The sequence below is a fragment of the Helianthus annuus genome, chromosome 7, assembly GCF_002127325.2.
Source record: "Helianthus annuus cultivar XRQ/B chromosome 7, HanXRQr2.0-SUNRISE, whole genome shotgun sequence".
In the NCBI taxonomy this organism is placed as follows: Eukaryota; Viridiplantae; Streptophyta; class Magnoliopsida; order Asterales; family Asteraceae; genus Helianthus; species Helianthus annuus.
The window spans coordinates 33,151,254-33,179,191 of record NC_035439.2 but is presented as its reverse complement, the minus strand read 5'-3'; the positions used below and the strand labels follow the sequence as shown (position 1 = coordinate 33,179,191).

Genomic DNA, 27,938 nt, shown 5'->3' with positions numbered 1-27,938 from the left:
GCCATCGTAACTAAGCTTTGACTTAGTAATTAATCACTAATGGTCCTGTCATTTTTCAAATTGAAAGTGGCTATGAGTTGGTAATTATGTGGGAAATAAACTCTTAAAAGGGCACCCTCTGATTTCCAATCTAACTAGGTCAATTGTCGGGTCAAACTTAATATTAAAAAGTCAACAGAAAGCTATTTTGCAAATAAACTCGTAATTAACAATGTAGGAGCCATGAAACCTGTTTTAACACCTATATAACTTGGTAATTAATCTAAGAACATGTCTAAGCATGTTCAACCTGACAATTTTGAGTTTAGGCTCGGTTCGGAACCGAAAGTCGCAAAAGTAGACTTTTGCTTTGACTTTCAGTTCTGACCCGATTTAGATTGTTTAAGAAATGCCTTAGGGTTCCATTAGGGCCATGTTACATATTAGTATAACCCTCTGAGTTTATATAATGTGGTTCCTTTGTAATCCTAGTTCGTTGCATGTTTCCGTTATATGCCTAAAATTGACCATTATGCCCTTTTAATGTGAAAATGAGATTTTTGAAAATGTAAGAGGACAAAAACCTTCGTTACTAATTTATAGAATTGTCCTAAAAATTTGACATCAGTTTGAGGTCTAAATTAGGAGTTATGCTCAATATCGTAATTTGTAAGCTTTTTATTAATTAAACGACATAATTAGCATAATGCCTATTTAAACCCAAATTTTGACACCAAACTTTTTACCCACTTATGTAATATAATATTTTGGGATTTTTGAAGATTTTTAGTTATTTTTATACTGATCATAACATAGGGTTCTTGCTTTGATTCGATAATTGTCGGTTATACCCTTTTTGCTAATAAAATGAGTTTTACATAACATTTTGATACCAAACCTTTTGCTACTGATTTTATATGATAAATAAAATATTTTAAGCCTTCTGGACTGATAAAAATATCAGCTTTTCTTATATAACCCGAAAATCGCTTAAAACCGACTTTTTTTACGCGTTTTAAACGCATAGTATGGGTTAAAACTAGAGTTAATTACGTAGTTAGTCCCTGTGGTTTACACTAAATAACAATCTAAGGTACTAAGAGTTTAAAATCACGTTTTAGGGTACTAACTTTTAATTTTTTTAACAAAGTAAGGTACTAAGGTTAGTTGGCTGTTAAATGCTAACACTGACACCCTCACGTGCCATAAACATGAGGGTAAAGTTGTCATTCAATCCTAATGTCTGCTTTCCCTCCCAATTTATAACCCTAACATGTTCTTCCCCCCTTTCCTCATCTATGAACCCTAATTAGAAGACAAGCAGCTGTCTTGGTGATGTGCAAGTGTGGTAGAGCAGCATTGATGACGACATCGAAGACCTCCAAAAACCCTGAACGGAGATTTTATACATGCCCAAAAATGGTAAGTATTTGAATCCTATCACCTAATTCATGTATTCACTGAAATTTTTTATTTTCAGAGATCAAAATGTAAGTTCTTTGTGTGGATTGATCCTCCTGTGAACTCTCCTCCATCCCTAGAGTTAGGGTTTCATAAAGCCCCAAATCACAGTTCGAGCATTGAAGTCAGATTTGAAGAATTGAAGCATGAAATTAGAAGAAAGGATGCTGCATTAGTGATGAGTTAGTGTATACTTGTTGGCCTTTTAGTGTTAATCCTTGTAGTTGTTTTGATCAGTATTCTTTTGAAGCCTTCATAATGTTAATCCAGTAATGAAATGTGAAGGTTGTGTTTTGTTTGTAATGAAGTGTGTTTTGTTTGTAATGAAGTGTGTTTTGTTTGTAATGAAGTGTTTTTTGTTTATAATGAAGCTGTGTTTTGTTTGTTTTGAAATCATAAGTCTAATTTGACCATAATATGGCTTTAAAACCTGACAAGTAATACTGACAAGGCAAATTGACCATAATATGCCTTCAAAACCTGACAAGTAATGCTGACAAGGCAAATTGATCATAATATGTCTTCAAAACCTGACAAGTAATACTGACAAGATAAACCAGACCATAAGACAAACCTAACCATAAGATAAAACTGATAACATATCCCAAACAGACCATAAGATAAAACTGATAACATATCCCAAACAGTTTTACAAAAACCATATCCCAAACTGATAACAATAGTTTTACAAAACCATATCCCAAACATCCTAATAACATCACAAAGCATAACCAGAAGTTTTAGCAGCCTAATAACAACAAAAGCATCAAAAAGCATAACCAAACATCAAAAAGCATAACCAATCATCAAAAAGCATAACCAAACATCCTATTTAACTAGATTGAGCAGCAGTTGAGCCTTGTCCGGTGCACCTTCTTTTATTGTGACCTTTTCCTCCACAGCTTCCACATGTCACTGTCTTCCATTTCCTACTCAACTTGCCATCTTTAACCATGCTATCTTCCTTCTCCATTTCCTCCTTTCTTCTCATCTTCCTTGGTCTGCCAACAGGTTTGTGGTACATTGGTTCAAGATGTGCCAAGGGAATCATTGCTAAGATATTCTTCTTCTAAGGGATCATGTTCAGTATCATCCACACTTGTTTCAGTAGCATTATCATTTTCTTTTTCATTGTTCATCTGATGCTTAGCCTGGTACTTGTCATTAAACTGACTCATATCAACTTCTACCTCAAACACCTCATTTTCCTCATCGACAATGTCCTCATCACCACTATCCTCATTATCATGTTCAACCTTTTCACTCTGTTTAGCCTTTTCAGTCTCATTAGCCTTTTCAGTCTCATTACCCTTTTCAGTCTCATTACCCTTTTCATTCTCATTACCCTTTTCATTCTGTTCAGATGGCCTTACATAAGGTTTTAAAACATCAGCAAGTGTGTTGTGATCACTAAACATCTCATTAAAAGAAGCATCAACAACAGTCTGTCCTAGGATATTCTCAACATCTTCATTACTAAACTTCTCAGTCCTATTTTCAACATCATTCATATCAAAGTCTACATTCACTGTTACATCTTCATCTACTTGTGCATTCTTAGGGTCATCTACATTACCAGCATTGACTGTCACATCTTCATCTACTTATGCATTCTTAGGGTCATCTACTTTACCAGCATTGACTGTCACATCTTCAGTTGAAATGCCTAAACCATGCTCTACATATAGACTTATAACTTTGGAACCTTGTAGCACATATTCACTCATGACTCATACATCATCATCAGTGCTTAAAGACATAAGACCACTATGTATCTCACTACCAGGAACCACAAAATAAAAATGATGAACTTTATCTTCTGAAAACCCTAACAACCTCATAGCATTGTTGGGATCATGGATACAAAACATGTCCGTATCCATGAAACCAACATAGATTACCTTACCAGTTATGTAGCAAAGATTTTGATTTTTGATTCCAAATTGCCCATTGTAGTGTATCTTCAGAGAAAATAATCTTGTTTGTGTACCTGAAATCAACATTGATCATCTTTTAGAACATGAAAATTATGCAAAATCCATTGCCAATAACATCCAATAAAGCATTATTGAGTAGGCGACTTACCGTATTTGCCAACGTAGTCAAATGGTTCATCTTCTTGTCTCAGAAGATCCATTGCTCAAACCCTAGAAATCAGGGTTTACTCGATTTGGGTTTACAGAGTATAGGGGTGAAGATGAATAGACTGATGTTGAATGAAACAGAGTTTAATTATAGCAGGAGGCCTTCATTTAAATGACATATTTACCCTCACGTTTATGGCACGTGAGGGTGTCAGGGTTAGCATTTAACAGCAACTTAACGTTAATACCTTACTTTGTTAAAATATTAAAAGTTAGTACCCTAAAACGTGATTTTAAACTCTTAGTACCTTAGATTGTTATTTATTGTAAACCACAGGGACTAACTACGTAATTAACTCGTTAAAACTATTTTTGACATATAAGACTTGATACCTACTGATGTTTTAAGTAAATTTTTATACTTTAACTGTAAGCAAAATTTTTGAACTCAGATTTCCAAATTTGACCTTTAAAGCTTATGTGAAATTACCAAAATGCCCCAATGGTGCACAGTTTGGTTATAAAAGATAAATTTCACATATAGGCAATACCCTACTGATATGACCTGCAAAAATAATTATTTTTACTGATCATTTCAAACCTGAACCTCAGATTAATATTTAATCTCTTTTATAAGCTTTAAAATGACCAAAATACCTCTACAGGGCATAAATTGATTTTAAATTCGTTTTTATTGCATAATGGAAGGTATCCTACTGATATCACAACATATTTAAGGCATATTAACTTGTGAAATCTATATATGACTCATTTGGTTACCCGTTATGCATTTTTCGCGTTTGGTACGGTTTATGTAACTAGTTTGCATAATTGACCGAAACGGGTCAAACCTTATCATTTTTATCTCAAAATCCAGAATGTGTTTAGTTTACCCATATTATACAAGTCTTCAAACTTGTCGGGTCTAAACCACATTCTAATCCGGTCTTCGCTTAATCTTGCGTTTTGAACCGTATATCTTCCTTTAAAACTAACCGGTCTAAGTTTAGACTTAATTAAGACCCGTTAGGAATCTAATAGGTTATTAAAACCTTCGTTCCAGATTTAGGAGCCCAGTAAAAGATATCTGCATTTGCCAATTGTACACGGCTGGGATAAATTGTATAATTTGCTCAGGTAAATACCTTTAACTTATTTTCCCTTATACGGGCTTAGGGTACGGTATATAAAATACCGCTTGGTCGGGTATTGAATTTTTAATCATATGAAGGTTAATTCATTGAGATGACCCGTTTAATCTATTTTGTTTGTTTTAAGCCTTTGGGGGGTTAATGACCATGTCCTCGATATCCTCGACTCATTCATTGAAATGGCCACGACTTAAGCACGGGGTGTAGGTATACACCTGTCGGTGCGTATGTAAAAATAATGTACCCACCTGTTCAAGAAGAACTCGCCGTGGGATATATTATGTAGTGTCTATTAATCTTTAACCCGGTATTCAGCCCGGGCTACTAAACGCATAACGAACATATAATTCTTTTACAAGCTTATATTTAAATAATTATCCCAAGTTATAAAAGATATTTTGTGCCTTGTGCATTCAAACCAATTTTCTTAAACATTTTCAAAATGAGTCGGTTAATTGTATTTACCAGTGTAAACAGACGTATTTTCCAAAAGGCTAAAGTGCAGGTACTAGGCGGAATAGGCTGGCTACTCCTGAGTGAATAAATAAGAGTCTTGCAAGCCTTATCACTTAAAATCTGTTGAACAATTATCTTCTTTTATTTTAATCCGCCTGTGGATCCTTTACATTCCGTTTGTAATACTTTGATACTTTCGTTTCGGTTTGTAATATTTTACTTTTAGACGTCCGCTGTGCATTGAACTGTGAATATTGACTATGATGATATCAACTACGTCACGATACTCCCCACCGGTAATACGTCGAAAGATCGGGGTGTGACATCTCGGGTCATTAAAAGTGATCTCGAAACTCCTGTTAACAGCTGTTAATGTAAAAGCATAACTGAAAATTCGAATTCTAAGGGATTTTAAGATATGGTTTCCTGTTTTAGTGATGATCTAATTTTATCAAATATTTCGAAAATTTTATCTGTTAATCTAATAACAGTTTTTTCAAAAATTTTTAATAGTTAAAATAGATCAAAACATGGAAAAACACTCAATGATCCAAATCATATTCCAAAACATAAAGGAATTTCGAATTTTCCTAAGAACACATGATGAACCCTAAAAATAAAATACTAATTCTGGAACTCGAAACCTGAATTTTTAAGGCTTTTAAACAGATTTCGGTCATAAAACATAACCCATTTGATTTCGAGTGAACATAATATTAATCTTTTTCCGAAATCATTGATCTCGAGTGGCTATATGCAACTCGAAACTGGCTGTGAATTATATTAGGCTTTCAAAATTCCGTTTTCCAGATTTCTATCCCATAGTTAAGGATACGAAAAACAGAACCGACTAATCAACATATGCTCAGATACCACATGTTGATAAGTTCTGTTTAGACTGTGACAACCCTCACCAAATCAGGTATCCGTACGACTTAATTAATGATTAATTACTGCTTAATTACTGTGCTTGCTCACAATTTATGATAAACCGCTACTTGAATACTAATACATGTCCTTATTTGCATCATACTTTACTTGCTGTCACTCCATGATTTGCTTATAGAACTTTAGTGACAACTTTGATGCACCTAAAGCACAGTAGCATAAGGAACGGATAACCTATTAAACGTGCTGACATAGCTAGCACCAGGCAGGTACTGCCTCTGAGACCTGTATGAGCCAGAGATAGTTTGCTACACTAGTAGAGAGTGTAGGGATAAGAGGGTTGTAGAACTGCGTCACTAGGTATAAGTTATAGTGACCGGATGTGCCTAAAACGTACTTTAAGTACAAAATTCAGCACTTTAATAAAAAATTCAGCATTTAGCTAACCAATAAAGTGCCAAAACATGAGAAAAATATTACTAGACACTTTCCAAAGTGTCGGGAATAAGTTATGTCACTAAAAATAGTAATAACGACACTTTAAAGCTTTGTTAAGCACTTTAACGGATCACTATCTGTCACACCCCGACCACGTAGGACAACAAACCGTGGCGGAAACTTCGGGGAGTGTTGTAACAGAAGCAATCGTTTCACAACCATGGATACAAAAAGTGTTTCGTTTTATTGATAATATTAAGCATTGCATTGTCTTAACATAGAATAAACAAGTTTTATGTCACTAAGGCCTCGTCCGGATCCTATGTGACGCATGCATCCTAGCAGTCATTCAAGTATCAACACCTGAAACATATATAAAAACTTAGTCAGCAAAAAATGCTGGCGAGTACATAGGTTTTATAGGAGTGTCGAATTCATGGCTAGTTTAAGTGTTGCAATACTTTATTAAAAACTTTGTTTTGAAAAGAGTATAATATTGCAACTTAATTGACCAACTCGAATCAAGCGGGTTATAGTTTATAAAACCTTGTAGCCATGATTCTTAACCCAAAAACATTTGCTTTTGAAAATCAACTTGTAAAACATCTCGTAAAAACTCGTATAATTTATATCTCTTAGAAAAAAAACATCGTTGTGTGATATTGTTTCAAAATCGTTCCCTCGGTGAGCTAAATAACGACACGCAATGTAATATGATAGAAGCACTTATATATATAAGATGTACCAGCGGTGCATCTACCATGATACTATCATACTACACCCGCCCCATTAGCTAATTATTGCCCAAAACCAATCGTTTAATTCGTTTACTCGTTTCACCTCGTGTATCTCGTTTCAAATCGTTTAACTCGTCTCAAAATCGTATTCGTTTTAATAGTGAAACTACTTTTGGTCGTCTCGCTAATAACATTCAAACCTGTGTGACTCGTTTATTGTTCAACTCGTTTTCGCATTAACAAACCTCCAAAGGGTAAGTTAACAATTATCAGAATCAGTCGTTACCCACAACCCCCACACATAACCATGGGTGTAGTGCAATAACGGGATTTGTCAGATCCTATGGTACCATAACCTAATACTGGTCGGCTTGATCAATGCTAATGAATGTCATTCGTTATGTAATTACAACCAACAAGTCGTGTACACCTTATCGAAATCGTTATCAGTTTTGTATAAACCACCTTAATCGTTTTTGAAATCATCGTTTAAACCTTGAAATTCGTTTTGTACATATGAATCACCCCAAAACAATTGAAAACAACAAAAGAGGGGACTATGTACTCACCTTGGGTGCGTTTTTTAAATGTTAACACAATCCCTCAAATTGTTTATGCGTCCTAAATAAAGTAAGGATGATTTTAATAATCAAAATTCACATAAATACCGAAGTTTCTCCGATACTTAGAAGTTTCACATAACTTTGAGTTTTCTCGAAAAGTTATTATTTTTGATTATTTTGGTGTATTTGTATATATACATATACTCAAGCGTAATATGCATAATCTTGTCAACACTAACCCATCATCATACACATATTGTAAAACACATAGCACATTGTGACACATTAAATTTACTTATGAACAACCCATTCTAGTTATGTTGAAAAACACTTATTTTAGCGTTTCGGTAACATTTTTGGACGTCGGAAGCCACGTATGACTAAACGAACACCAAGTAAACTTAATATAAGTTAAAATACTTATTTTTTTTACTAAAATATCAGTTTGGTTACTGATCAAAAATAGTTTAATAAAAATCCCCCAAAAAGGCGATTTTTAACCGTTTTACCGCATAGTTTTGCATCAAACGTTACCCGAACCATCCCAAATCGAAACGACTTGAAATTTTGACACAACCCATGTTATTTGCTGAATAAAATAATGGTTATACTCACAATAGTGCAGGTCTTAAATAGAGCATATAAATCATGCAAATTTCACATATTTTATCACTTTTTAAGCTATATGTACAACATGCAATGCTACCAAACCTATGTCAAAGTTTTATGCCATTATATTACACCAAAAAAATGTTATTTTTAGTGTTTATAACCTGTTCAAAAATATTTTTGTCATACAACCCCTTTTCATCACTTCTTGAGCTTTAAATCAACATGTATTCTCATGTACAAGTGTCTAAAGCATATCAACATTTTATATGAGTTTAGATGCATCAAATATGTGCTATATTCATGCTTATTTGCTGATATACTTGAACACTTAACATATCATATATAGATCTTCAATCACTTGCATTTTACTATCATTCAAGAACAAGCAACAACATAAACAAGTATTTAACAAGAAATCGAACTTCAAGGCTCATACACACACATATATATACGGTTATACATACATATATATCACCACCATTTTTATTTGTTTCAAGACCCATTTCTTTTAGATTTCAAGTTTAGTGAAAATTCCAAGATTCAAGAGAACTTCAAATCATCAAGAACAACCAAGAATCAAAAGTATGATTTAAAAAAAATAAATGTTATACCTTCAAGATTCAAATAGGTTGTGGGATGAGATTTTAATGATAGAAAGCTTGAAATCACTTGAATACACCTTGGAAACCCCTTTAGATCTTCATACTAACTTGAAGATGGCTAGAAATGGTGTTGAATCTTTAAGAACAAGGTTGCAAGGTGAAGATGGGAGTGATGGTGAGGGGTTACGGTTTTGGAGAGAGGAAGAGGGAGGAGATTGAGTGTAGAGTGAAGATATGGAGAAGATATGTAGGCCATGATCTCATAAAATCTAAGTGTATCAAGTAATATCTAAAAAAATCCAAGAAAAATCTAATAGGATTTAGGCAAGATCTTGGAAATATTGTGTGATCTTGGTGGGGTCCCCCTTTTATTGTAACCGTGAATTTCATATGGGGGGGGGTAAAGTGTAAATTCGTTTGGTAATGTAGAATAAGATAGGTATTTAACTGGGTACCGAGTATTTTCTCTAGCGTTTAAATCTCGGTTCATGGCGTTCTAAATTATTTTTATTATTCTATAAAAATAAACTCGCCAAAATATTACTGAAATAAATTTCAGTTGCCAAGACTGGCTGCATTGTCTGCGTTTTGCAGTATAAGCACTGTGTCGCGCAGAAACACGCGTTACGAGCTTACACTTGAAAAATAACGTTTTTAGGCGTTTCAATTTATTTTTCAACACAGACCTGATTAAAAATAAATTTTTAGTCATAACATAATATTTTTGGGATTTAAATATTATCCGGGCGGTCACCAACGTTCGCCTCGCAGTTTTGTCGTAATTAGTTCTTTAGTTCAAATAAACATGTTTTCACCATACCGAATCCTTCGAAACTTATTTCTAAGTTATGTAAGGGATATTTAGGGTATGTTTAGCTTACGTCACAGTTCCGGAGTGTACGTTGCGTTAAACTAATTGCGTTTAAGCACCAGTTTGCGTATAACCTTCCAGAAGGTGATCTAAAGCTTAAAATCGGAATGAAATCAAATTGTAAAATTGTCAAACACAAATACACATATATTAACACTAAAACACATTGTTTTATTGATAATCACCATTGTTTTACATTGTACGGTGCTTACAGAACACAGTTGTCACAGTCTCCCCTACTTTAGGAAATTTCGTCCCGAAATTTTATTTAGAGGAAACTTGTGAAAGCTTGAAACATGAAGTCGAAAAGATAAAACAACACCGGTTAGGGTTCCGAACTTCTAGTAACTTTAAATAAAATTATGCTTGCAAGGTAAGAGGGACACTTGTATACAAGTATATGAAGTGTCATTGGTGCGTCCACCGTACCTTCATTACATTGTTCACATTTCGTTATTGTTGTCACTATTGGTTCTTACACATGATAAATCTTACTGTGGTTTCTGTGCACTGAATTTTTATAATTATGTACGCGTCCATAATTACGTCATCCTTGCATAGTCCACACAGTGCATTTAATAATGTGTAGGGGAAAAACCAAATGAATGAACCTGTGATGAGTGTGACTGGGCCACCATAGGGTCCTTTCAGCTGTATCATCACATGCCACTCTTAACCAGATTCTGAATCAATTTTAACTAGACCACTCAAGGGTCTATTTTCGCATCATGGAAGATTCTATGAGGATTTGGATAACGAAAATCGGATCTCATAATAAAAGAGAACACCTAAACACATAATCGCATTAATCGTTTAACTTGACCTTTAGAAGTACACGGTAGCTTGGTGATGAGATCCATTGCAATGCTCTCCCACTTCCAAACCGGTATCTCTAGTTGTACAGGCAAACCAGAAGGTCGGTGATGTTCAGCCTTGACTTTATGACAAGTTAGGCATTTTGATACATACAAGGCATCATCTTTCTTCATACCAGGCCACCAGAACTTAGTACGAAGATCCTTGTACATTTTATCAGCACCAGGATGGATAGAATATCGGGACTTGTGAGATTCGTCCATCACTAGGGTGCGGAGATCGTCTTGTTTCGGGACCCACAAACGATCCTTGAAATAAAGCAAACCATCGCTTTTTGCTTCGAGTTTAAGCTCAAGCTGATGTGGTAATTCCATACTCATCAAATTCTGTGAAACACAAAATTGCTGAGCTTGAAGAACACGAGATTGAAGATCAGATAGTGTTTGAACGGAATGAAGCTTGACTCGCTCTTTTCGACTAAGCGCATCGGCCACGACATTCGCCTTACCAGGATGGTAGCGAATTTCGCAATCGTAATCGTTCAAGAGTTCAACCCAACGTCGTTGCCTCATGTTCAGCTCTTTCTGATTAAGAATATGCTGGAGACTTTTGTGGTCTGTGAAAACCACACACTTCGTGCCATAGAGGTAGTGTCTCCAGATCTTAAGCGCGAAAACCACAGCTCCTAACTCGAGATCATGAGTCGTATAGTTCTTCTCGTGGATTTTCAGCTGTCGAGATGCATATGCAATAACTTTACCTCGTTGCATGAGGACGCAACCAAGGCCTAAGTTGGATGCATCGCAATAGACAACGAAATCATCGTTTCCCTCGGGCAAAGATAGAACAGGAGCATTACATAATTTCTGCTTCAGCGTTTGGAACGCTTCTTCTTGGTTGGGTCCCCACTCAAAAGGCTTATTCTTCTGAGTTAAAGCAGTGAGTGGAACCGCAATTTTCGAGAAATTAGAAATGAATCGACGATAATAACCAGCAAGACCAAGAAAAGATCGAATCTCTGTCGGCGTCGTCGGTGTATTCCACTCCTTAATAGCAGCAATCTTGGATGGATCCACATGAATACCCTGCTCGTTGACTATATGACCTAGAAACTGAACTTCTTTAAGCCAGAATTCACACTTGGAGAATTTAGCGAAAAGTTGTTCCTTCTTAAGGAGTTCCAACGTTAAGCGAATGTGTTGCTCGTGATCGGCTCGAGTCTTCGAATAAATGAGGATATCGTCGATGAACACAATAATGAACTTATCTAAATAAGGTTTACAGACCCTATTCATTAAGTCCATAAAGATAAAGATAGCTGGAGCATTCGTCAAGCCAAAAAGGCATGACTGTGAACTCGTAATGCCCATATCTCGTGCGGAAAGCAGTTTTGGGAATATCTTCTTCGAGAACACGAAGTTGATGATACCCAGAACGCAGATCGATCTTAGAAAAACATGAAGCACCTTGCAGCTGGTCAAAGAGATCATCAATTCGAGGTAGGGGATATCGATTCTTGATGGTAAGCTTATTAAGCTCACGATAATCGATACACATGCGAAAAGACCCATCTTTCTTTTTCACGAAGAGGACAGGAGCTCCCCAAGGTGAATAACTCGGACGGATGAATCCTTTATCAGATAACTCTTGAAGCTGTTTCGATAACTCTTGCATTTCTAACGGTGCAAGACGATAAGGTGCTTTCGCAATCGGGTTGGCATTAGGTACAAGGTCGATATGAAACTCAACTTGACGAACTGGAGGCAGCCCAGGCAGTTCATCGGGAAACACTTCTGGATAATCCCGAACAATCGGAATATCCTGGATACTCTTACTTTTGCTTCTCTCCTCGGTGACATGTGCTAGAAAAGCAACATATCCCTTTCTTAAATATCTTTGGGCCTTTGTACACAACATAAGCTTCAAACCACCAGATGGCTTCTCTCCATGAACTTCCAAAACATCGCCAGACGGAAGAGGAATACGAACAATCTTATCAAAACAAACCACCTCAGCGTGGTGTTTGGTTAACCAATCCATTCCAACGATGACGTCGAAGCTCCCAAGTTGCATTGGCATGAGGTCAATAGGAAAAAGGTGGTTACCAAGGTTCAACTGACAATCACGAATAACAGAATCGAGAACAAGAGGTTTACCAGAAGCAATTTCGGCAGATAAGGGTTTCCTCAATTTAGTTCTAGGTATCGCAAGCAAAGGTTCAAAAGATAACGAAACAAAACTACGATCGGCACCAGAATCAAAAAGAATAGATGCGGGTTAATTATTAACAAGAAACGTACCGTTGACAACCTCATTGTCGGCCCTCGCTTCGTTTGCATTCAGATTGAATGCTCCTCCATGAGCGGGATCGACAATTGGAAAAACACAAGAGGCATCGACAAAACGCAAGAGAGGCGATCATTTGTTCGTTACCTCGAACAAACAAATGACACGCAGTGACTAATCAAAGTAAATGAATCAAAATAATGCATCGCGAAGACATGCTCGCCTATAAGTGAACACTCACCCCAAGAGTTCCCAGGTAAGAGTGACTGGTCCGATTATGTGGATTTGTACGAACACTCTAGCCTTAGACAGAAAACTCAGGGTACAGGCATTCACTCTTCCAGTTTGCACGTGTTCTTATTATTTTAACCCAAACTTTGACGAGATTTTGAAAATTCAAAAGGCACTAAGCCAAATATGAATCAAACTGGAAGGGTTCAAAACCATAAAACAGAGGGTTCAAAACCTAGTAATCAATCATCCTAGAACGGATGATTAATTTTCGAAGCGGATTCGGATTTGTGTTCTCGTTGTGGTTATCACCTAAGGATAGGTGACGGTATTGTTTTAAAATCTAAACACAAGTAAACTTGTGTTAGGGTCCTAAAGTTGTAGTCTAGGTCAAGCATTACTAATAACTTAATTCCCTATAACCATTGGCTCTGATACCAACTTCTTCTGTCACACCCCGACCACGTAGGACAACAAACCGTGGCAGAAACATCGTGGAGTGTTGTAACAGAAGCAATCGTTTCACAACCATGGATACAAAAAGTGTTTCGTTTTATTGATAATATTAAGCATTGCATTGTCTTAACATAGAATAAACAAGTTTTATATTGTCTATCATAGTTATTATGTCACTAAGGCCTCGTCCGGATCCTATGTGACGCATGCATCCTAGCAGTCATTCAAGTATCAACACCTGAAACATATGTAAAAACTTAGTCAGCAAAGAAATGCTGGAGAGTACATAGGTTTTATAGGAGTGTCGAATTCATGGCTAGTTTAAGTGTTGCAATACTTTATTAAAAACTTTGTTTTGAAAAGAGTATAATATTGCAACTTAATTGACCAACTCGAATCAAGCGGGTTATAGTTTATAAAACCTCGTAGCCATGATTCTTAACCCAAAAACATTTGCTTTTGAAAATCAACTTGTAAAACATCTCGTAAAAACTCGTATAATTTATATCTCTTAGAAAAAAAACATCGTTGTGTGATATTGTTTCAAAATCGTTTCCTCGGTGAGCTAAATAACGACAGGCAATGTAATATGATAGAAGCCCTTATATATATAAGATGTACCAGCGGCGCATCTACCATGATACTATCATACTACACCCGCCCCATTAGCTAATTATTGCCCAAAACCAATCGTTTAATTCGTTTACTCGTTTCACCTCGTGTATCTCGTTTCAAATCGTTTAACTCGTCTCAAAATCGTATTCGTTTTAATACTGAAACTACTTTTGGTCGTCTCGCTAATAACATTCAAACCTGTGTGACTCGTTTATTGTTCAACTCGTTTTCGCATTAACAAACCTCCAAAGGGTAAGTTAACAATTATCAGATTCAGTCGTTACCCACAACCCCAACACTAGGGGTGGCAAAATGGGTGGGTTGGGTAGGTTTGGGTAATGGGTTAGGATGGGCATGGGTTAGAATGGGTTTGGGTTAAGATGGGTTTATTAAGAGATGGGTTAGAATGGGTTTAGGTCAAGATGGGTTTTTGTCAAAAAAATCAAAAAAAATTCAAAAAAATCAAAAAATTCAAAAAAAATTAAAAAATTCAAAAAAAATTCAAAAAAACTCAAAAAAAATCCAAAAAAAATAAAAAAAATTCAAAAAATTCAAAAAAATTCAATTTGGGCACGAACAAGAGCTTGCATCTTAACAATAGATTGAATGCAACGCAGTGTTCCAGCAGCACAACAACGAACCAAATGCCCTCGTATAGCAGCTTGTAATATCACAATTTTTCTATACTTTATAAGTTCTCTCTGAGCCTAAACAATACATGCAACTGTAAATCCGTAATTAACAGATATTATCTGAATTAGGGGCTTAGGGCTTATTAGCTAGTAAAATATATTGGACGTAGAGGCCGCAAGGCGGTGATCAGGAGGATTAAGTAACCGCTTTGGGTTAAAAGTTAAAACATGACATTTTCAATACAGCTCGGATAGACAAGACCCACAAACACTTTTTGGCCAATTTTATGTTTGTTTTATAAATCATTAATGCATAAACTATGATTATAGAAATATTATTACAATAATAATCTAATTTTATATACAAAGATTTAGGAGGCTGTAAGACATGTACAAAAAACGGTTCGAAAAAAAAAAACCTGATCCGGTTTGGAAAAAAAATCGGTTTTTGAACCCGAACCAGTTTGAAAAAATACCGGTTTGTTTACCACTCAAAAAACTGGTTCGGTTTATAAAAAGAAAAACCAATTTGTACACCTCCAGGCCTGTATGCATTAGTATCGACTTTAGGCAATGTTTGACCTATATGAATAAAACACCGCCTACACATTTCTACAAGTAAACGCGTGAAACTGCTATATTAGTAAAAACATACCAAGTATTTCCTAACAGCAGACTGGATGACAACGACGGATGATTCATCAAGATTGGAATCAAATTTATTGAAACGTTACCCTTATGCGGATTTTCTAGATCCGCCACCGACCCTGACCCCCCCCCCCCAAATATCACAAACACACACAACCACTTGTTTAAACATATAGGCATGACATCTCAAATCTACTGGACTAGTAGTTGCAACTCAATTCTATAAAAGAGCTTAACAAACAAGCCATATATATATATATATATATACATATATATATATATATATATCAAAATAAAGTAATCATGTATTGACATCAGATTACTAGCAAGCACAGGTAAAACATAACAACTGACAACAAAAACATGTCAATCCAAACGTCACAACCGAGTAAGCAAATCATCAAACACTTGGTGGGCATGAAACCATACTTTCTAAACCATAGCAATTTCAACATTTTCACCATCAGAGAACTTCAATTAAAAGGCAACCCAAGTGCAATTTCTTCATTTAGTTACAAGAACTACAATCACACAATCAAGAAACGCAAATGGTTGTTGCAGAATTACCTGTAAACAGCTAAAAATGCGTGATGGCGAGGTTTGAAAGAAGGAAGGAAGACCGAGTCACGTGATGGCGAGGTTTGAAATCGACGAAGATGGTGATTTAGAGTTGAAATCGACGAAGATGGTGACTTAGAGTTGATTTAGAGTTGAATCCACGAAGAGGTTTGATTCGTTTCCATGAAGTCTGTGTGTTTTAGGTTGGATAGTGAAAAACCCATCCTGGCCCATGTTAGAATTTAGATGAGTATTTTAAAACCCATTCTAACCCATCTTGACTAAATTCTCAGCCCATTATGACTTATTTCATTTTTTAAAAAGACCCAAAATAACCCAAAATATCATGGTTGGGTTTTTGTTGCCACCCCTACCCAACACATAACCATGGGTGTAGTGCAATAACGGGATTTGTCAGATCCTATGGTACCATAACCTAATATTGGTCGGCTTGATCAATGCTAATGAATGTCATTCGTTATGTAATTACAACCAACAAGTCGTGTACACCTTATCGAAATCCTTATCAGTTTTGTATAAACCACCTTAATCGTTTTTGAAATCATCGTTTAAACCTTGAAATTCGTTTTGTACATATGAATCACCCCAAAACAATTGAAAACAACAAAAGAGGGGACTATGTACTCACCTTGGGTGCGTTTTTTAAATGTTAACACAATCCCTCAAATTGTTTATGCGTCCTAAATAAAGTAAGGATGATTTTAATAATCAAAATTCACATAAATACCGAAGTTTCTCCGATACTTAGAATTTTCACATAACTTTGAGTTTTCTCGAAAAGTTATTATTTTTGATTATTTTGGTGTATTTGTATATATACATATACTCAAGCGTAATATGCATAATCTTGTCAACACTAACCCATCATCATACACATATTGTAAAACACATAGCACATTGTGACACATTAAATTTACTTATGAACAACCCATTCTAGTTATGTTGAAAAACACTTATTTTAGCGTTTCGGTAACATTTTTGGACGTCGGAAGCCACGTATGACTAAACGAACACCAAGTAAACTTAATATAAGTAAAAATACTTATTTTTTTTACTAAAATATCAGTTTGGTTACTGATCAAAAATAGTTTAATAAAAATCCTCCAAAAAGGCGATTTTTAACCGTTTTACCGCATAGTTTTGCATCAAACGTTACCCGAACCATCCCAAATCGAAACGACTTGAAATTTTGACACAACCCATGTTATTTGCTGAATAAAATAATGGTTATACTCACAATAGTGCAGGTCTTAAATAGAGCATATAAATCATGCAAATTTCACATATTTTATCACTTTTTAAGCTATATGTACAACATGCAATGCTACCAAACCTATGTCAAAGTTTTATGCCATTATATTACACCAAAAAAATGTTATTTTTAGTGTTTATAACCTGTTCAAAAATATTTTTGTCATACAACCCCTTTTCATCACTTCTTGAGCTTTAAATCAACATGTATTCTCATGTACAAGTGTCTAAAGCATATCAACATTTTATATGAGTTTAGATGCATCAAATATGTGCTATATTCATGCTTATTTGCTGATATACTCGAACACTTAACATATCATATATAGATCTTCAATCACTTGCATTTTACTATCATTCAAGAACAAGCAACAACATAAACAAGTATTTAACAAGAAATCGAACTTCAAGGCTCATACACACACATATATATACGCTTATACATACATATATATCACCACCATTTTTATTTGTTTCAAGACCCATTTCTTTTAGATTTCAAGTTTAGTGAAAATTCCAAGATTCAAGAGAACTTCAAATCATCAAGAACAACCAAGAATCAAAAGTATGATTTAAAAAAAATAAATGTTATACCTTCAAGATTCAAGTAGGTTGTGGGATGAGATTTTAATGATAGAAAGCTTGAAATCACTTGAATACACCTTGGAAACCCCTTTAGATCTTCATACTAACTTGAAGATGGCTAGAAATGGTGTTGAATCTTTAAGAACAAGGTTGCAAGGTGAAGATGGGAGTGATGGTGAGGGGTTACGGTTTTGGAGAGAGGAAGAGGGAGGAGATTGAGTGTAGAGTGAAGATATGGAGAAGATATATAGGCCAAGATCTCATAAAATCTAAGTGTATCAAGTAATATCTAAAAAAATCCAAGAAAAATCTAATAGGATTTAGGCAAGATCTTGGAAATATTGTGTGATCTTGGTGGGGTCCCCCTTTTATTGTAACCGTGAATTTCATATGGGGGGGGGGTAAAGTGTAAATTCGTTTGGTAATGTAGAATAAGATAGGTATTTAACTGGGTACCGAGTATTTTCTCTAGCGTTTAAATCTCGGTTCATGGCGTTCTAAATTATTTTTATTATTCTATAAAAATAAACTCGCCAAAATATTACTGAAATAAATTTCAGTTGCCAAGACTGGCTGCATTGTCTGCGTTTTGCAGTATAAGCACTGTGTGGCGCAGAAACACGCGTTACGAGCTTACACTTGAAAAATAACGTTTTTAGGCGTTTCAATTTCTTTTTCAATACAGACCTGATTAAAAATAAATTTTTAGTCATAACATAATATTTTTGGGATTTTAATATTATCCGGGCGGTCACCAACGTTCGCCTCGCAGTTTTGTCGTAATTAGTTCTTTAGTTCAAATAAACATGTTTTCACCATACCGAATCCTTCGAAACTTATTTCTAAGTTATGTATAGGATATTTAGGGTATGTTTAGCTTACGTCACAGTTCCGGAGTGTACGTTGCGTTAAACTAATTGCGTTTAAGCACCAGTTTGCGTATAACCTTCCAGAAGGTGATCTAAAGCTTAAAATCGGAATCAAATCAAATTGTAAAATTGTCAAACACAAATACACATATATTAACACTAAAACACATTGTTTTATTGATAATCACCATTGTTTTACATTGTACGGTGCTTACAGAACACAGTTGTCACACTATCTAACCGAACAACCGGAGTTTACACGGAACATAAAAATATTGCCATTTACATTGTTTTTCTTTTTCTGAGCCAGTTAGGGTCCCCGAATACCCTAACACCCGCTATAATGCATAAAATACTAGTAAATGGTTGCACCTCCTAATCATCTAACTATAATTTAATTACTTAGTTGGAAACCAACCAAGGACCCCCCCCCCCTAACCGAACTCGTCCCCAAGGGGACACCCTTTGTACTTTGTTGATTATTTAAATCATGTATGTCTAATATCAATTAGACATTGGAACCATTGGTTAAACTTGAAGGATTTTGTCTATAAGTAACCATCTAAACCCACCATAACATTCATCACAACACATTACACAAATCACTCTCTCTCCCCTCTCTTTGGTACTCGGCCGAACACCACCCACCATCCATCCATCATTTTCGATTTTGATCAACCAATTCCAAGTATCTACAAGTGTAAAGGATCTCATACAAGGAAGCTCGGTGCACTCGGATTGCGAAGAACCTCACCACATTGCTTTTATCCACTCGTTTTTCGACTAGTTTCTTCCCTAGCCTCGAGCTAGTAGTAAGTGACTTTAAACGCCCTCTTGATCTATTATAAAGTGGTTAAAACGAACTTTGTCGGTTAAAATTCATGAACTTACAAGATGACATATGAAAAGTTTACAAAAATGTTAAATATGTTGGATAAAAGCTATGAAGTTGTGTAAAGATTGTAAGAATTGTTTTGTTGTAATTATTTAGTGTCGATCTATGGTAATAGTAGCTCGGATCATCATCTAACCCGGATTAGTCATGTTCATGCAACATGACTTAGTATGTGTTTAAGTATAAAAAGGGTTAAATGATGAACGTTACTACTTACTAAGCATGAACTTGTGTAAAATCAATTTTTCTTATGAAATAGTGTTCTAAACTAGTAGATCTACGGATCTACAAGTGGTATTTTCAAAGGACCAACCGTCAAAAGAAATCATGTTTTCTAAAACCGGGATCTACATAAACAAAAGTGATTTTTGTAAGCACACAAGTGTGTAGACACTTGTGTAACACAAAGGTTTGACAAAAGAACTATTTTTGTGAATGTTGACAAGAAGTTGTAAAGATGTAACTTCTTTAAAAACGGGACTTTCAAGAAACCGGATTGATTTATACAAAGATCCACTAAAAATAATGGAAAGATACTACATATTTTGGAAAAACCACAAGTTCATGTATTTTTGCGATTTATATCTATTTTGACTAGTGTAATGTGAAATATTGTTTGTTAATGTTGGGAACATTGTTGATTTAAATTTTAAAAGAAAATGATACGCTAGAAAGCGTGGCCACCTCCAGTTACAGGGGAAACTCTGGCGAAATTTTTCCAAAAACCTAACACTTGGAAATATTTTCACTACAAGTATTATAAACATATTTCCAACTTGTTTTCAAAAATATAAATTTCGCCACGATTTTTATTACAACATTTCTAAGTGTCGGAGGTGGGATTTTCACAAAATAAAACTTGATAAATATATATTTAGTGTATATTTTTCATAATAACACTTGTGAGATTTTTATGATTATTTTGTGAACTATACAAATATTATTTTTAGGGTAAAAATAATATTACCAAATATTAACGATTCCAAAATAATACGAACGCCTTCACAATAAATAATAAGTTACACCGGTATAATTATTACCACCCGATCTTTAAACATAACTTACGCATTTTCAGAAAAGTACTAATGAATGTGTATTTTGACAAGGATATTATTTTGGAAAAATTATGTGAAATAAAATATAATATTTTTGGGAAAAATATTTATATTTTGGAGAAAGGATTAAAATATATTTTAAGTGAGACTTAATAATATATTCTGAAAATATACGAACGCACATGTATTAAAGCCCCCATCCTTGGGAAGGAATATATTTACCAAATGATTACGAAGTGTAATTACGAAATAGTTGCCTAACTATTTCTCAAAAACTTAAACCTTAAGCTAAGGCACGGCCGTTCGTCTAATAGAACTTAGTACGTGTAGGTCGTCGCACAGCAGATTGATCAGGAGATTTACTTGATAGAGACGCACCACTGTGAGTTCATGTCCCCCTTTTCTCTTAACTGTTTTCAGTTTTCAAAACTGCGGGGGTGAAATACATGTTACTATATTTACGAGTACTTTATACATGGTATGGTTAGCGTAAGGAGGGTTACTACTTAGATCATGTGAGTGGGTAGGCGCAACTTGAGGCCATTAATCCTCATAGTAGGACCGAGGGACAGTAGCGGTAGATTTATCTGGGTGTAGCGAGCCCAGCCCCAGGCCCAGCATAACGGACCTCGGGGTGACTTTGTGCCCAACGCATAAATCCGCTAGGTTTGAGTCTTTCTACTTGCACTTCACACATATCAATGGCCTTGCAAACCATTGGTGATCTCTTTTTTTTTCCTTATTTGCTACATACCAGGATTTTATACTTACAAAGGTTTTACATACTCACTTACACATGAACTCGCTCAACATTATTCTTGATTTTTCCAACTTACATGTATTTCAGGGAACTAAAGATCTTGCGCGGTATGTTACGTTTTCCCGCTGCATAAGAGTTACGAGGTCATCCAAGTTTAAGGGATGTGACTTTTTCCTGGACGAGTCACAGTTCTTAAACTGTGTTTGTTTCATGTTGATGTCTGTGTCTTCTGAACAATGTTTTGCGTTATCAGGTTGTAGTGTCCGTTGCTTGAGTCAACGCCTTAAGACAATGTTGTGTTACTTATGTTTTGAAACTTAATTCAATGGATGATCTTGGATGGTTTTATTTTCATATAGCCTTGTTATGATTAAGCTACGGTATTAAGAAGTCACACCAAATTAACCACACTTCCGCAAAGCCTGGGTGTGACAGCTTGGTATCAGAGCTCTGATCATAGCGAACTAGGATTCTTTCTCGAGTCTAGACTATGATCACTAGGGCTCTCACGAAAACATTTTTACACTGCATACCACTTAAGTCCAGATCCAAAACGTTTTTACAAACAAATGTTGAGCACATTTTATTTATAGTTATAGGCTCAGTCTGAGAGGCTGAGGCTCGGTCTGGGAGGCCGAGGCTCGGTCTGGGAGACCAAGGTAGTTGTTTAGTGGGACTAGGGAGTCAGTCTGAGAGGCTGGGAGAATTGGCTAGTGGGACTAGGAAGAGCAGTCTGAGAGGCTGGGAGAATTGGCTAGTGGGACTAGGAAGAGCAGTCTGAGAGGCTGGGAGAATTGGCTAGTGGGACTAGGAAGAGCAGTCTGAGAGGCTGGGAGAATTGGCTAGTGGGACGAGGAGGAGCTGTCTGGGAGGCTGGGAGGCTAGTGGGACTAGGAAGATCAGTCTGGGAGGCTGGGAGGCTTGTGGGACTAGGAGAACTATTTGATTGCTTAATTGGTGACTAATATGTTTATCTGATTGTATGATTGATTATTTGTGCATATTTGTGTTTTTGTTACAGACACCATGGATTCATCAGGCACTGGTGAGTCGGACACTACGGGCCCTATGCCCATCGTATTAGATGACCGAGAGTCTTCGGAGCATGAGGTCCACACATCAGATGTTACCAGCACGGATGAGAATGATTTCCATCCCTTCGCGCTACCCGAGGATGCTGTCGAGCTCGCTGATGGCCCTTTTGTCGGGTACTTACCGCTCGTGGAGATCCCTGCCCCTATACCACTTGCCGCTTATCCTGCTCTTGATATACTCCTCGACGCCGACGTTGATAACGACGTCGATTTAATTGATGACGAGCCCCTGGAGGATGATATTGAGGGCGAGGCCCTTGTAGCTGACGGTGGTCTTTTGTTGCTCGCAGATTCTCCTGCTGAGGAGTCACCTGCTCACTCACCCGTCTGAGACTCTTTCGAGTCTGTGGCCTCTGCATAGTCACAAACTCAGGGTGCGCAGCACTATTCTCATGCCTCAGATCTTGATAGGGCATCATCTGCTGCCCCTGCCCCGAGCTATGCTTTCGATCACGACATTGAGGAGGATTCCGACCCTGTCTTTCCACCTGGGTTCGACCCAGATCAGGACATCGAGTTTATACCCCTGGATCAGCCTATGGAGGACCCGGTTGACCCAGTTGACCTTGCTGACCCTGCGTTTGCTGACCATGCAGATTTTGAGATGGAGTTCGATGACCCCGAGCCTGCCATGGCCCCCGAGCCGGTAGCCGCTCCTGACCCTGTGTTTGAGCATGACCCTATTCATGCTGGCATGCCCATTGTTGACCCTGTGATTGCTGATCTACCCGTTGATGATCACCCTGTTGATGCTCCACTACTGGAGGGCGATCATGTTGTTGCTGCAGCTCAGGATGATGCCCCTCTCATCGCTGATGTACCCGTTGACCCTATTGTTGCTCCCCTACCTGATCCTGTTCCCCTGGAGCCCGATCATGTGCTATTCGCGACCCATATTGATCCCCGTTATGCGCACACCCAGAATGGGTGGATTGACGCTGATGATGAGCTCCCACCTTTTCCCCCACATACCACCAATGCACGTCACATGGATTTCCCTTCTTCGTTCGCTCAGTTCACACCTCCAGCTCGACCTGGAGAGGGTTCCTCGGCTCATCCCTTTGGACATGTGCCGGCATCTATCCCAGTTGTACCACAGTTTTCTAATGCTATTCCCCCTGTTCCACCATTCTCTTTGCCACCTTTCGATCCAGCCAGTGAGCCATTTCTCTGGACGTCACCGCCTTTTATGCCGCCATCCGACCCCTACCATCCTTTCCATATGGGGTATTCTATTGAGGACGTTCTTATGTCATTTATTGACCAGCAGGAGGCACTCACACGGCGTATACAGGAGCTCGAGAGAGCTCAGCCACCGCCGTGCCAGTGTCAGGGTCAGACCCACCCTGCTACTTCGCAGCCCTCTCGACCGTTGCCACCGGACTCTGCTGCACGCCTTTTGGCACTAGAGCAGCAGATGGCGTCCTAGTTGCGTTCCCAGAGAGCCATGGAGGAGGACTGGCTCCATTTGCGTCGTTTGTTTTATTCCCATTTTCCCCCTCCTCCACCGCCATCAGTGTAGAGCTCTTTAGTACAGCACGGGTGGACGTTGGTGAGAAGACGGCGATTGCTCTGACCGCACAGCTTTTTGGAGACTGCATGCTGATCCTGACTTTTGTTGACATGTATATGGATGTATTGACACTGATTTGATATATTTTTGGACTGGGGTGATGTAGCCCTTAGTCATTGATGTTGTATGACACTATTATGTACTTGTACACTTTACCATGTGGTCTCGATTTATGGCAATGCAATCGCAGTATTCTCATCATATATGACGTTTGATTGATTATTTATGTTTTATAACATGGGATGTTGTGTGATTGATATAATTGTAACATGGGATGTTATGTGACTGGTCTGTTATAACATGAGATGTTATGTACTATTACTATCCTTATATACGTACGCTTTACTAAGACCTGACCCACGTGAACACATCGTTTAGAAGATGCCGCCGAGACGTCAAACGCCAATGCCTGCCAATGAGGCAGAGCTTCAGCAAGTCATCGCTGCTGCCATCGCACAGTACGCCGCCTCTCAAGGAGGGACTAGTGGAAGTAATTCTAGCAATACTGGCAACAACAATCCACCTCATGGTAATACTAAGTCATTAAGACATACCATGACTTAATTGGATATCTCTAGCAAAGATGCTAATGCCATTCATATGTTGTAACGTATGTGCAGGGTGCACCTACAAGCGGTTTCTAGACTGCAAGCCTGTCAACTTTGATGGCACCAGAGGTGCTGTCGCTTTTGTTCGTTGGGCCGAGAAAACGGACTCAGTTCTTCGCATGAGCAAGTGTGCTCCAGACCAGCAAGTTACCTACATTTCCGGGCTATTCTTGGACGGAGCCCTGTCATGGTGGAATTTACAAGTGCAGACACTCGGTGAAGCCGCTGCATACGCAATGACATGGAACGAGCTGAAAGAGCTCATGCGTCGAAAGTATTGCTCTCGCGCTGAAATTCAAAGGTTGGAAACTAAGTTTTGGCATTTGAAGATGGAAGGTCCGAAAATCGCAGAGTATGTTTAGAGGTTTCACGACCTGTCGCATGTGGTACCTTATATGGTCACGCCAGAATTCAAGCGGATTGAGCGCTTCATTTGGGGTTTAGCTCCTCAAATCATAAGTATGGTGACCTCCTCCAAGCCTGCAACAATTACTGAGGCAATTGATCTGAGCGTGGCTCTCACTGAGGAGGCTATCCGCCAAGACAAGTTTTCTGACACTGAGCCAAAGAAGAAGGAGACTCACGTCGAGTCATCCGGAGGTAACAAACGAAAGTTCTCGAACTTCAAGCAAGGCACTAGTGGGGTTGTTAATAAAGGAGAGTCAAGCGCGCCAGCTCAGGTTACAGTCGGTAGTGGAAAGAAAGGAAAGGGATATATGGGCACCCAGCCCAAGTGCAACACCTGCCAGCGTCACCATTCTGGCCGGTGTGGTTTGAAAGTATGTGAAGCGTGTGGGAAAACTGGCCACTCAAAGGATTCATGTTGGGCCACTGTTGGCCGGGGAGGCCAAGGAGGATTTGGAAACAGAAACAATAACCGGGGTGGAAATGGAAATCGCCCACAAGGAAACAATGGAGGGAATGAGAATCGAGGCAACCATGTGAATCAAGCTGGAAATGCGAACCGAAATAACAACAATCAAGCTGGAAATGGTGGAGGAAACGGGCAAAGACCTGGATGCTTTAACTGTGGTGATATTGGGCACTATAAGAGGAACTGCCCAGAATTGAACCAAGCCCGTGGAAGAGTTTTCAATATCGAAGCGAGGGAAGCGCGCCAGGATCCCAATGTCGTTACTGGTACGTTCCCTGTAAAAAACGCTTTGCATCCGTTTTATTTGATACTGGTGCCGATTATAGCTTCGTATCGTTAGAGTTTAAGAATATGCTTGGGTTAGCCGCTAGTAAGTTAGATATTCCATACTCAATCGAATTGGCTAATGGAAAGTTGGTAGAAGCCAATGAAGTGGTCAGAGGTTGTGTAATCGAATTGGGAGGGCGTGAGTTTGCTTTGGATCTACTACCAGTCCAGCTGGGGAGCTTCGACGTGGTGGTAGGAATGGATTGGTTATCAAGCAACAAGGCAGAAATTGTTTGTCACGAAAAGGTCGTTCGTATCCCAACCGAAGATGGTGAAACAATTGTGGTTCATGGAGAGAAGCGTGATACGCCTTTGAGAATTATCAGCTGCCTGAAAGCACGAAAGTGTTTACAAAAGGAATGTGCTGCCTTCCTGGCACACATTGTGGACAAGAAAGCTGCTGAGCCGAAAATCGAAGACATCCCTGTCATGAGGGAATATCCAGAAGTCTTCCCAGAAGACTTGCCTGGATTGCCACCTCAGAGGCAAGTAGAGTTTCGCATCGACTTAGTTCCAGGCGCCGCGCTTGTGGCTAAGGCACCTTATCGACTTGCCCCGTCTGAGATGCAGGAATTGTCGACACAACTTCAAGAGTTGCTAGACAAAGGATTTATCCGACAAAGCTTCTCGCCTTGGGGAGCTCCAGTCCTGTTTGTCAAGAAGAAGGACGGTAGTTTTCGAATGTGTATCGACTACCGAGAGTTGAATAAGCTGACGATCAAGAATAGGTATCCTCTGCCAAGGATTGATGATTTATTCGATCAGCTCCAAGGTTCAAGATTTTACTCGAAGATCGATTTGCGATCTGGGTACCATCAGCTAAGGATACAAGAGGAGAGTATCCCGAAAACAGCCTTCAGAACTCGTTATGGACACCACGAGTTCCTAGTTATGCCGTTTGGGTTGACAAACGCGCCTGCAGTTTTCATGATCTAATGAACAGAGTTTGCAAGCCGTACTTGGATAAGTTCGTGATTGTGTTTATCGACGACATTTTGATTTATTCAAAGACAAAGGCTGAGCACGAACAACACTTAAGAGCTATTTTGGAACTGCTGAAGAAGGAACAGTTGTATGCCAAATTCTCTAAGTGCGAGTTTTGGCTACGTGAATTCCAGTTCCATGGACATGTGGTAAATGGAGATGGAATTCATGTGGATCCCACCAAGATCGAAGCGATCAAGAATTGGGAGACCCCAAAGACGCCAACTGAGATACAACAATTCTTAGGTTTGGCAGGGTATTATCGAAGGTTCATTGAGGAATTTTCAAAAATCGCTCAACCATTGACACTCCTCACGCAGAAAGATAAGAAGTTTGATTGGGGAATCAAACAGGAAGAAGCGTTCCAGCTATTGAAAGATAAGCTCTACAATGCGCCGATCTTAGCACTACCGGAAGGTACAGATGATTTCGTGGTATATTGTGACGCCTCGCGTCAAGGATTGGGCTGCGTGTTGATGCAACGCCAGAAAGTTATAGCTTACGCATCGCGTCAGCTGAAAGTGCATGAAAAGAATTATACCACACATGATTTGGAACTCGGCGCAGTGGTATTTGCCTTAAAGATCTGGAGGCACTATCTATATGGTACAAAGTGTACAATTTTACAGATCATAAGAGCCTACAACACATATTCAACCAGAAGGAGTTGAATATGAAACAAAGACGATGGGTTGAGTTGTTAAATGACTACGACTGCGAGATAAAGTATCATCCAAGGAAGGCGAATGTGGTCGCCGACGCCCTAAGTCGAAAAGAAAGGATCAAGCCCATAAGGGTTAGGGCTTTAGAGATGATTATCCAAACAGATCTTTCTCTGCGCATTCGTGCCGCGCAGAAAGAAGCTCTAAAGGAAAGAAACCTTGAAGAAGAATATCTCCGTGGGATGGAGAAGCAATTGGTGCCAAACGAGGAAGGAACGTTATGTTTTGAGGAAAGG

The 27,938-nt window shown here is 38.0% G+C and overlaps 1 long non-coding RNA gene across 1 annotated transcript; it reads right to left on the bottom strand.

The window, feature by feature from the left end:
- Positions 1-15,809: 15,809 nt before the first annotated feature.
- On the bottom strand, positions 15,810-16,441 carry LOC118480134. The gene is made up of 2 exons (XR_004861770.1): positions 16,094-16,441; positions 15,810-15,997 (listed from the first exon to the last, which is right to left on the bottom strand). It is a non-coding gene; the product is annotated as an uncharacterized LOC118480134 (long non-coding RNA).
- Positions 16,442-27,938: the final 11,497 nt, after the last annotated feature.